This window comes from Bombus affinis, chromosome 2 (genome assembly GCF_024516045.1).
Source record: "Bombus affinis isolate iyBomAffi1 chromosome 2, iyBomAffi1.2, whole genome shotgun sequence".
Classification (NCBI taxonomy): Eukaryota; Metazoa; Arthropoda; class Insecta; order Hymenoptera; family Apidae; genus Bombus; species Bombus affinis.
The window spans coordinates 18,056,662-18,068,663 of record NC_066345.1 but is presented as its reverse complement, the minus strand read 5'-3'; positions in this window follow the sequence as shown (position 1 = coordinate 18,068,663).

The window sequence follows — 12,002 nt, the reverse complement described above, 5'->3', positions numbered from 1 at the left end:
TATATATTTTTACCAAAAAAATTTCATTACACGATAAACTTTAAGTAAAAATTTTGTACACCATGCGAATACGTGTACACAAAAATTGCTCACAACTGTATCAATGAAACGATCTGTAGAACGCGGGAACCACGATGAGATGCAAGAGTTAGATTATCGTTTGTGTAGCGACTTCCTGCTGCGATAAACGCATTAGCGGCGCCCTCGAGTTCTTATCCCTGATATCGATTCTGTAAGAGAATCCTGAAAAAATCTCTTTACACTCTTACCGTATGTGGATCAAGTGTTGGTTCCGTGAAAAGTAAGCGCGGTCGTCATACAGGAGAACCGACGTATGTCAGCGAGAAAGATGCGGGTCAAAATTTATAGGATGCTTACGACGATAACGTTTTATTTATTGGGGTATTTTGTTCCTTCGTCGCCGAACAGATGTCTAACATATTCCTTAATGACCTCTCATCATGCCGTCCGACTATTATAATAATTATCGTGAATCAGTGAAAATTTATGCGACGGTAATTTCCTAAAATTTATTACTTTGTCTTTTGCGTTTGATATTTATATTTCGCTTCGATGGGAATGCTTTATTGAAATTTTACCGTAGGGAAAAGTTTTAGATTTTAAGTAGGAAAAATCCGTAACATCGTGGAGAAAGAACGAAGAAGAAAGAAACGGTGTTACGCAGGGAAAAGGAAGAAGAGGAGAGACGGTGATCCCGAACGACGTCGAGGAGAGAACACCACGGAGATCCCAATCTTGCGTGGAGGCCTCTCGAGTAGTGAGTAAAAGGTGGCTAACATCTCGAACATCGTCCCTGTAATCTAATGAGCACCTGCTAGGAGCGCCGCCTACGCTTTGTATATAGACGAACACTTCTATGCACAGCATCGCGTACGTGCTCCTCAGGGCCGTAGTTTCATCCCACACGAATCTCTTTTTCCCATGGCTTCTCAACAAATTTCCATCGGCTTCATTTTCTATCGCTAGTCAGGTAGTTTCAAACGATCGTAAATCGCTAACTTTCCTCGAATTCCTCGCTGGGAAGAATATCGTTATTTTAATAAAAATAGCTAATAAAGACGATGCAGATCCTGGTGATCCGTTAGACTCGAATTAGACACCTAAAGTTCAACGGCGAATAGCGTGTTACAACTCGATAAAATTAAGAAGAACACGCAAAGTCAAGTAACGCTGACGCAATCGCTGAGAAAAATTCGCAGAGTAGCCAGCAAAGACAACGAAAGACGAGTAGCGAACTGTGAAAAGATCGCAGTCCCTTCTATCGCGTCGGCTCAAGACCAAACGGTATATTATAACGCTTCGATCGATATCCAAGAAGAAGGAAACGCGGAATCGTTAGGTTCATGTCCCTAGCATCCCTCTCGATTTGATCGTGGAGCCGCGGGACCGATAGAGCACGAGCTGCGAGGCGAAGAAGAAGAAGGTAGCCGGCGTATCGGATATCAACGGCAAGGAAGACAAATAGCGAGACGCAGCGAGAACGTTCTCTTTGCGAGGCCATCCACCGCAGGGCCGTATATCCTCGCGCGAGATCTCGAACTCCTGACGGATGGCTTCCACTGGCGTAGACACGGCGGAGGGAATATCGGTGTCCGGGATAGAGGGCAACGTAAGGAGAAGAAGAAGGAGAAGAAGAACCAGAAGAAGAAGAAGAAGGAGAGGAGTAATAAAAAGAATGAGAGAGAAAAGGGAGAAGAGAAGCAGAGAGAGCAGCCGGTGTCGCGCGACGGCCCTGTGCCTTCTCGCCGTCAAACAAACGGCAAACGCACGGTCCAACACCCGCGGATGCGTATGTACTAGCCAGAGACGTCCGCTCGGACCCCGGGTAGAGGGGCACGGCTATATGTTATGAGGGTACAGGTGCCGGTTTATCCTCCTTCTTCACCATTCCGCTTCCACCTCCAGCTGAAAAGGCTCCTTGTCCCTCCCTGCGGCGCGTTCTCTCGGCGTTGTCTACGGCCACGCTGCGGCTGCTGCCTCTCCTCTTCATTTTTTTCCTTCTTCCTCTCCTCTCTTTCTCATCCTCCGTATCTCACTCTGTGTTTCTCTTTCGTACAACCGCTCTTCTGCCCCTCCGCGCGCGCGCGCGCGCAACCACGGCTCTTTTCTTCGTGCCCTCGAGACTCACCGTCGTGTTGTGCTCGTAGTGACGTCGTCGGTGTCCGTGAGACGGTCGACTATGCCGTAGAATCCCGTTCGTATGCGTGAGGTCGCCACGAGTGCGGGTGAAAGTCTACCGCGGGTCACCAGCCGCCTCTATCCCGCCACTCCGCTATACGGGTGCACCTATATCGCGCGCGATGGTCAACTCATGGACCGCGGACTATAGAGGCCGTTTGCCTTCTTCCCTCCGCGTGAAAATGCCGGGCTACCATCCGCGCAACCACGCCGAGACCGTATCTCGATATCTCGTTTGGGATTCGAAAGATAGCCTGGCGCCGATAAAACCGATATACCGGCTCGCGCCGCTTCCTACTCGATCGTGGGCCGGCCCACGACCTTCTTTTCACAGCTAACGCGCTGATCATTTAGGGTCAAACGCTCCGCGGGTTTCCGTTTTTCGGAGTAGTTGGATTTATAATGGATTAGAGATCGGAGATCTGGCTGAAAAGTAGGATAACTCCAGAGCGGACAAAGCTCGTAAATAGCAAGCGAATTTTGTATCGAGCGAAATACTCCAACATCCGAGTGTACCAGTTCCAAGGACATCGTTTCGATTTCAACACCTTCATCAATTTCCCTATTCTTCGTTTTATGTCGTCATTTGGAGTTGTAATCGAGCAGCTGGTTCGCAGAAATTGCGCGTCAGCCGCTGGTAAACAGCTATCCGGCGATAGTTCGGCCGGTGAAAGCGTCGGGTGTAACATTGTCGCGAGGCGTCGGTCGCGGGGTTAGGCGATACGCGCGATTTCGCCTCATCTCGGGTCGCGCGAAACTCTTCGAGATCGGGTGGGGGTCCCTGGCTTCCCCCGGGGAAGGGGGCATGTGTTAGTTAACTGGACGCGCGCCATTCCCCGACACCAAATCCACGCTCCGGGATGTCGCTCTTAAGCCGCGACCTCGCTCGATTCCGCTTTTACCTGCCGCTGACTTGGACGACCGACTCGATACAAATATATCCTTGATCAAATTCACGTTCGTCTCGTTTTAAGACCTTTTTCGCTCCGCTGAATATATCGGAGTCAAAGAATGGACAAAGCTCGAAGAGAAGCAGCCAGATTGTTCTCTGACGAGAGTGAATCGATCTGTATGGAGGCTAAAGATATTGCGCTTATACTTTTTCCAATAGAATTATAGATACGAAACCGAGATAGATATTCGCGTTGTTTCGTAAATGTTATAATATGCATACTTTATTTTGATTATTTTTGATGTTGCGTAAACTTTTGCGTATCTAACATTTTCGTAAACGCATAAATTTCCGTAGCTTGGTTATAACAGTTAAATAGTTATGCAGATTTCATTTATGGAAGAGTTAAGTAAATTTGGAGATGGCCAAATTTCATCGTGTGGAGACGCAGATTTGACTTACATAAAAAAATGAACTAGAACTGGTCGTAGCTGAGTTTTATGATATGTAAATGTAAATATGTCGTATACATATATTAGGTATGTAGATTGTATCTGTGCAAGAACGAAGTAGAATCGCAGATGGACAGATTCGATATGGAGATGCGCGATACGTTACGTAGATTCTCACTTATGGAAGAGCGAAATAAACGGAGTTATAGACGGATAAATTTTAGGATATGGAGATGCGTGTCGTGTACTATTCGATTTATAAAAAAATGAAGTGGAATCGGAGATGAGCATTTTGGAATACGTTTGGCCGCACACGAATTCAACCAAAGGTTACACCGTTTGTTTGTCGAAATCAAAAAGCACACGTTTCAAGAATTTTGTGAATCGGTTGCTGGGGGAAAAGTAAAGAATTCGTCCAAATACGGATACCCCGTGGAATCAAGAATCACGCTCTTCGACAATTTCGTAAGCGAATAATTGCGAAAGAATCAAAGATTAACCGCGAGATTTAGATGAAACTCGATTTTTATCGCGAAGAGAGTAACAGAACCGTTATTCGAAGCGTACACGTTCAGCTAATGAACGTATCCTGATAAGTTACAGGAAAAGAACAGGAAGTCGCAAGCGTAGCGATAGTTACTGCGGCGAGGTAAAGTTACGAACGGACGATTTCTAACGCGTGCCAAGAGCCATTCGCGGAACTAAGACGGCGTTTTCACGGAGCGATGCGACTTGGTCTCGCGTAACTCGCTTCATTTGCCGCTAGTCACGTGTCTGCTTGACAAAGTACCGGCTTGTAATTCGCCTTAGGTTCGTGGCTGCCCTCTAGAGGCTGTGTATTCCTGTCCGCGAGCCTGCAACAAACACTACACTATTTCGAGTGTCGATAAATCGCGTCGAAGTATGCGGGTCTAACTAAACTCTCTTGAGTTGCTTAGGACGTTTAATATAAACCGATGTACATTTATACAGGTGCAATTCGATCCCAGGATACGGCAATTTCCACCAGTCTTATTATCTTTAGCTTTTTCGAATTGTTAAGTGGAATTTATTTTCTTTCGTCTCGATCGACAATTACGTCTTCTTCGTTTCCTATAACGTTAGATATCGAGTAATTAGCAACGAAACGATAAACTTTTGAAATCAACATACATGAAACTTCCTGGCAATAACGCGAAATAAAAGATGGAGTCTACCCAATTTTTCGATTCTAAGACGTGCGACAAGTCCCCTCGCTGTTTCGAATCTACGGAAATCTTACATTTCTTAAGCAACGGTTCTCTTGGCGTACGTTTTTAATTATCAGCGAAGCGTTGATCGAGCAACACCGCGGATGACAAGATCAACAACTCGGTCACGAGCAGCGGAACAGCGTAATTTATAAGTCGGATCGGTAAGCGTCTCGAGGTAATTACCGTCGAGCTTCTCGACCCGTTCGAACTTAAAGTCACCGACGACCTGCCGCGGTAGAGAATCCAATCGCGTAGAAGGTGGAAGAGCAACGAAGAAGAAAGAGAGAGAGAAGGTTGAGCAAAGAGGGCGAGGAGATCGGAGGAGGTGGTAGGTTCTCCTGATTTATGCCATGCGCTTTATGAGCGGCGCGCTTCTTGCGCGGCCGCGGCGTAAATTTTGTCCGTTGTTGCGAATCGCCGCGCGGATGCAGGAAATACGTAGCGAGGAGGAGACACGAGGAGAAGAAATCGAGACCTCGCCGAGCCGAGGCCCTCCTAACCCGGTCGTTCAGACTTTCTTTTTAAACAACGACCCCGCTCGCTTTCCCCGGAACGATTTTCAATGTACCGGTATCTAACAGTCGACGATCCAGAGACATTTATGGACCTTACTCGATACATCTGACGATGTTCTACTTATTGATTTATTTACCAACGTGATCGACTCTTTGATCTTCGAAGAGAGCTGTAGAATTGTTCGCAGGAGAATCGTATTTCTTCGATCTTTAATGGGATTCGTTGAAAGAGAGTTTGACTCACAAATATTACGTTATCTGTGGAGAATTTGCCAATACTTTAGCATATTGGTCAGAAACTAGCAGAAGGCACGAAATGGACCTTCGTTAGTTTTCTACTGAAAACTCGATTCGCTACTACTTCGCTTACAGCGAAACGTACAAACTTTCCATTTCTTATTAGAATTTTCCTGATTTCACTTGTATCTTCGTTTCGTGAGATAAATTTGCAGAGTTTCGCGAATCTCAACGAATGCCGCAACGACTGCGTTGCAACGCTTAAACAAGCTGTCTTCCGTCGGTATATCTTATTCCAAATTATGTAACAGATTTTCAAATTCGGAACACGTAATTGTTCGTGTGCCATCGTAACGATAATAAGTGTTAGTAGCCAGTACGTTTCAGCCGTACGACGCGACGTACGGGTTCAATAGTGAAAGGATTAATACCAGGTAATAAAATATCTATTCAAACGCGGAGATACAGACGCAAACAAACATGAAACGTAATCTCGTGAGATTGAATTCTATCAAGGGCTCTGGCGGCGCTGCTTTTTCCGCAGCTTTCAGGTATGTTGATTGCGAGCAGCGATGCGCGCCTCGGCGCATAGGTGCTCCGGTCGCATAGCTGCGCCGCGCCGACTGCAACTATGCGCCGTGCGCCGCTATAATGCCGTGTCGTTGAGCGACATCGGTTAAACGATGCTTCCGAGCGTGCAGCCGCGGATCGCGCGCCGCCCCGAGCCGAACAGATAACCGACGGACACGTGGGAAAATTACCGTGGCCGGCCTCCGCCGATTCCTCGATCCTTTACGCGGCCCATTGTGACTTCAGCATTTACATACCGCTATTGATTTATTCCGGTGCTGTCCGAGCGCACGCACCGAGAGCGCAGCTTCTATAAAGAGAACGGCGAACTCGCCGTGAGAATCGAGTATTCGTCAACTTTCGTGCGTTTATTACATTTTGTCTATTTACATCGCCGAGCTGAATCGAGCGTCTACGCCAATTGTGCGATAGGATTTTTCGTTCGGCGAGGTAAAGTCGTTTCGTTACGTCTCTTACATCTTGTCCACATTATCGAATAGAGTCGAGTTTGAACTCAGACTTTCTAGCGGCGATTTTTCTTCGTTCTTCTATCGCGTCGTTCCTTCTTTCGCGTCCTAAGGCACTTTAATCGACGTTACTTTTTTTCTTTTCCATAGTATGCACGCTTCCACGAACAGCAACGTCATTGCAATCAATCAAAACGGAATCGCAATTAAGGAGACTCCCGAAAGGAACGACCTGCATAATTAACGACCGACGATTTCCTCCGTGACTTTACGATCGAATTTCACTTTCTTTTACGGCACCGCGCCGATGTCGCTTCTAAATCTTCTTTGAACAACGTAACTTTAAAACAGAATCCCAATAGGCGAGAAAAGATTCTAAATAAATCCGTGACTTTCTAAAGGGAATTTATATTCGTAAAAATGAAATTCGATTAAATTATATATGACAATTGTAATTACTAATCGATTCAATTCCGTGATAAAAGCAGACAAATTGAATAAAAGTCGTTCCTTTTCTAGAAGAAGTAGTAATTCTGCCGCAGAAGACGTAGATTTATAACGATAGTCGATCATCGGCTACGTATATCCATTAAAAGCCTGAGTTAAAACGCCGTGAAAACAATACAAAATTTTATACAATAGGAATTCACGTTCGGAGAGGTAGATTCGGTCAACGAGACTCGGACAAATTCGGGCGTTACTTGAAATTTCCTAGTAAAATTAATTTTCGTTTATTGTAATATTTGTTAATTTAAGTTATATAAAATTTCTAAACGTAACTCTCGAAGAAAGATCCGTCACTGCAGAAACAACTATAAAACAGAAGCTGTTACATACTGTTACAACGAATACAGCGCCAACTTCAAGAATAACTTGTTCGCGTTTCCAAGAAAAATAACATCAAACAAATCAATCGAACGACTCCAGCATCATCAAACACAGCTCAACTACGATATATCTCTCCTCGTCCACCTAGCCGCAATCCCATCATACTCAACGTAACAGTTATCTCTTTCGAGACAACTCGAACGTCCTACCACTGGTACATGGAAAACTTCTCAAGCTCGGAGCTTCTGACTCGACAAACCTAGGCTGGCACTCATCATCATTCGTCTCCCACATCGTGTTACGCACCTCCATGCTCGATTACGAAACGACGATGCGCAGCCTCTTCGTCGAATCTCATCTTCGGGCTGAAACAATCTCGCGGAAGCCAATCATTACTCTCGACGCAACCAGAAGCGGGTTCGTTGGCGTCTTTACGATCGTCGCGACGCGAAACGTCGTCCTCCTCGCCGTTTGCTTCGTCGTATACGCCAAGTGTGTCGTCCTATTGCTTCTCCATCTTCTTTGCTCTTCTTCTTCGTCTGTGTTTCTTGTTCGTTTGGTCTGCGGCGGTCGCGATGAATGGTAGACCGTTTTCTCCAGCTGCTTTACGATCGAATTCCATTCTCTTCTTTCACGCGCGACCAGGGGAAGCCTGGAGCTGTCGTTCCTCTCGCGGTGAGAGAAGGAGACAAGGAGGACTGGAAGAAGACTCGGCTGGGTGGACACGTTGGGAGAGGCAGATATCGCGAAAACGAATGTTCGGAACGCTGGCGTGCGCTCGAAAAACTGGTCGCGCCACCTACGCCACAGCCGAGAGTGGTCAAAGGTCAGCTACTCGTAACCAGTAGACGCGATTTTTTTCATAGAACGTGTGCCAATGAAAACAGGGTTATTAATAAATCGACGTAATCGTAGTCGTTCAGGTTTTGACGTAGTACGAGAAAGGAGAAGAGGAGGAGAGTTGGCAGAGGAGATTCTTAGTTGCGAGGTTTTATAAGGCCGGTGGGAGGAATAAATTAAAAACAAAATCAACAGAAGAAGGTCAGGCGTCGCGACATTGCATTAATAAATTGCACGAACGTCCCGTTCGAGGCTCTTCGTTCGCGTCTCCTTTCGATAGTCGCTTTCTGTCTGGTTACGTAGAATGATATCTCTTTCTGTTGTCAGACTCGATAAATATTCGGGGCTGCTGGTACGATGTGGTAAGCTATTAATCGTAGCGCGTTTTAAATTTTGGATTAGACGGTGATCAACAGAGATCGTTCGGAGTGGGCTTTGACCGTGGTAGAGCCGTGTATTCGGTCGATTATAGATGCTATAATTGATAATTTGCAAGCTTCGATAATTTCAAGAATCACAAACTATTCTAGATATTTTATCGTTGCTCGTCGTTGTCACTGCGTAATTATGCCCGATCGATAGGTTCGATTCTATCGCAGGTAAAATTTCAGCAAGAATCAAGAGTTACTGTCCCCGGCGAAGCATAGGACCAAGAGAATTCGTACGTTTCGCTATACGCCGTATCGAAGGATCACACCATCCCCGTTTCAGAAAAGCCCGAGCTCGACTTTTCGCGCGAAGGCAATTTTTCAAGCAGTCCCGTGCAGGGACCGTGGTACCTATGGGACGTGGAGGCCAGTGGTCGTTTCTTTGGGAACGTGGTTCGGGGGCCGAAGGCGTACGGCGTGGAGCAGTATCCTGGATACACCGGCATCTAGATACTTCCTTGGCGAGCTTGAGTCCCGTATCTGAGCGTAGATCGGAATTCAGGTACACGGTAGCACTACCTCGAGGCGCACAGCTCGTGAACACCACCTCCGTGGAGACTCTGGCCAATAGAGGGAAAGAGAACGTAGATTCCCGAGGGAGGAAGAGGGAAACTCGCGTAGGGGACGAAAAGGGAGAGACGGAGAGAGCACGCGGATAGAACGGACGAGGATAGAGCGAATGGAAGCGAGAAGAAAAGAGAAGAGAAGAAAGGAGGGAGTCGGGAGAAGGGGAGAGAATGGGTGTGCGAGAGAACGGAGAGACTTCAGCCCCGGCGGCTCTCTCGAGGTCCGCGGTGATCTACCGTCCCGAGCCAAGCCCCTCATTAACGCCTTTGCTAAGAAATTACACGCAGTCGGTGGCAAACAAGAGCAAGAAGGTGTTGGCCGTGCTCGTTCGAATACACGAGACCTCTGCCGTTTTCTGCCCCTCGCCGATTCCCTCCCCTTCGCCGTTCCTTTCTTCTCTTATCCACCCGCGCCCTTCCACCTTCGCCTCCCCATTTATTCTATCTCCGTCTCCCTCTTTGCACGTCGTAAACCGTGCGAACCTCCGCAGCCAATTCGATCGAGATTCTGGTCCAGATAGCGAACGGACTGTTCGCGCTGAACTCGCTCCTCTCGCGAGCCTTCCACTTTAAACACTACTTCCGGCCGATCTGTGAGAGTCAGAAGCGGTTAGGGTGTGTGGTGTGATCGTGGTTTTCAACCGATCGAAACTTCTTTCGTGAGATGCTTCTTTAAATCGTTGAAATTATCTTGCGTACGAGAGTATAATACGAACCACTTGAAGTAAAATGTGAAGTATTTGAAGTATGAAGTAAGAACAAGTTGGAGCAATACGAATATAAAATAGTTTAAACGAAATGTATATCACAATCGTGCTTTCAACCTAATAGACGTATAGGAATCTGTTCTATATAACACAGTGACAGTCTTATGATTGACTTACCGAATCAACGAAACCAACGCAAACGTCTGCCATCGTACGTAGCATTAACTGTAAATAATTTTTGTAAATGCAACGCGATAATACGAAAATATTCCACCGCATACTCTAATATTTTCAAATCGATATCGCGATCCCAATACCTCGCATCTCATCTTGATCTCGCGACACGCTTGCGTTCGTCCGCTCGTGAAACGATCTTTGCCATCCTGGATGCCCGACCGTCTCTTCTCCTCCCGTTCCGCTTTGTTTCTTGTTCTTTCTGTGTTGCCCCGGCCCAGAAACATTCACCCACATCGGTCACTCGCGCGATCCGCCCGACGACATTCGACAGCGGGGGGTCGCGATGTTTCCCGTCAGTACGTCAGTCATTTCGATCGTAACACGCAACAGCTGGTCCGAGGGGAGCAGGAGCGCGCAGGAATTCGGCCGATCAGCCCGTGAAGCATCGCCGACGTCCGGCGAACGACGTCATCCGGGAACGGCTCTTCGATATCGATAAATGTAACACGTCGGCTTGATCCGTTCGGATAAAGATCGAAGAGCAACGGTACCGACTAAATTGCGCAAAAATTGGAGAATATCGATTGGTTTGGAAGCTGGTCGACCATGTCCGTTTATTCTAACGTCGAAATTATTAAATTTGATAAAATGATTCGCCTTTGACTTTTTATTTTTGCGAATAAACAGTTGGAATGGTAAATTCCACGATACAAAGACGTTTGTCAATTTTGCTAATAAGGAATTTCAATGTTCGCTACCTTATAAATTCAGAGAGAAAATTGGACAAGTGACGCTCGCTGCACGAAAATTTGCTGATATTAACTACAAAATTTCAAGAGTCGTTTACCTAATCCTTTTTACCTAAACCTCGCGCTGTTCCTCCATTATTTTCGCATATTTCTCATAAAAATCTGTCTACTTAAAAATATTCACAAAATACTCTTCCGATTATGCAAGAATGACGAAACTAACGGCGGACCGAAGATGTCGAGAGCCAGATGTCTAAATGTTGACAAGCCACGGCTCGCAGCTAATAGCCGTTTAATAAGATTACGTCTCCGGCTGAACGAACTTGACGTGACCGAAACACGTTCACCCCGGTTCGTTTGTGCTCTTGCGGCCTCGTTTTATGGTCTCGCGGTACGCTCACACCTCATGGGTACACACGCGTCCCATCGTGTCCATCCCGATACGACTCGAACACGATTTTTCGCAGCGGATTCCAGTCCCTTCGGCTGTGTCAACAACTTTCATCGTCTTTGACTAATCTCGCGGTTCGCGTCTACGTTCCCCTGTCATCTTGCGCGGCACTCAACGTCGGGACGCGGATGGTACAACAAATGATACAACTCTTCGACGAGGCCCGAGTGAAAACGTTGATTGGAAATAGACGCGGTTGGATTAAGCGACTATAGAGCGTGCAAGTTCTAACTGGCGGAATCTTTGCCTAATTTTTTCATTCGACGGTCACGATGGTGCGTAATTATCAGAAAAATATTGCACAAATAAGATACGGAAATGGATACAATTTGAAGATAGAGAGAAGCATTCTACTCGATAATTTTACTCTTCGAATGACTCGAGAAGTCGAGAATCCCACTAGGGAACGGAGCTCTTGCCGCGGTACCCAAAGCCTCCCCATGGCGACTATCGCAGGCCTGCAATTACTCCGTTCGTCGGCGCTAACCAGCTACAAAGTAAACTTCCTACCACCTATTCCCACGGCGAATTCCTTTCCATCGGAGAAACCTATCTCGCCGAACTAGCATCATCCATCCGTATGATCCATCCAAGACACCTTCTGCCTTCGTAATCAACCGTACTTAAAATTGAGGAAACAGCGCACGGTATGGCGACTGCAGACAGTCTTTCACGGATTCAATGTGGATCCA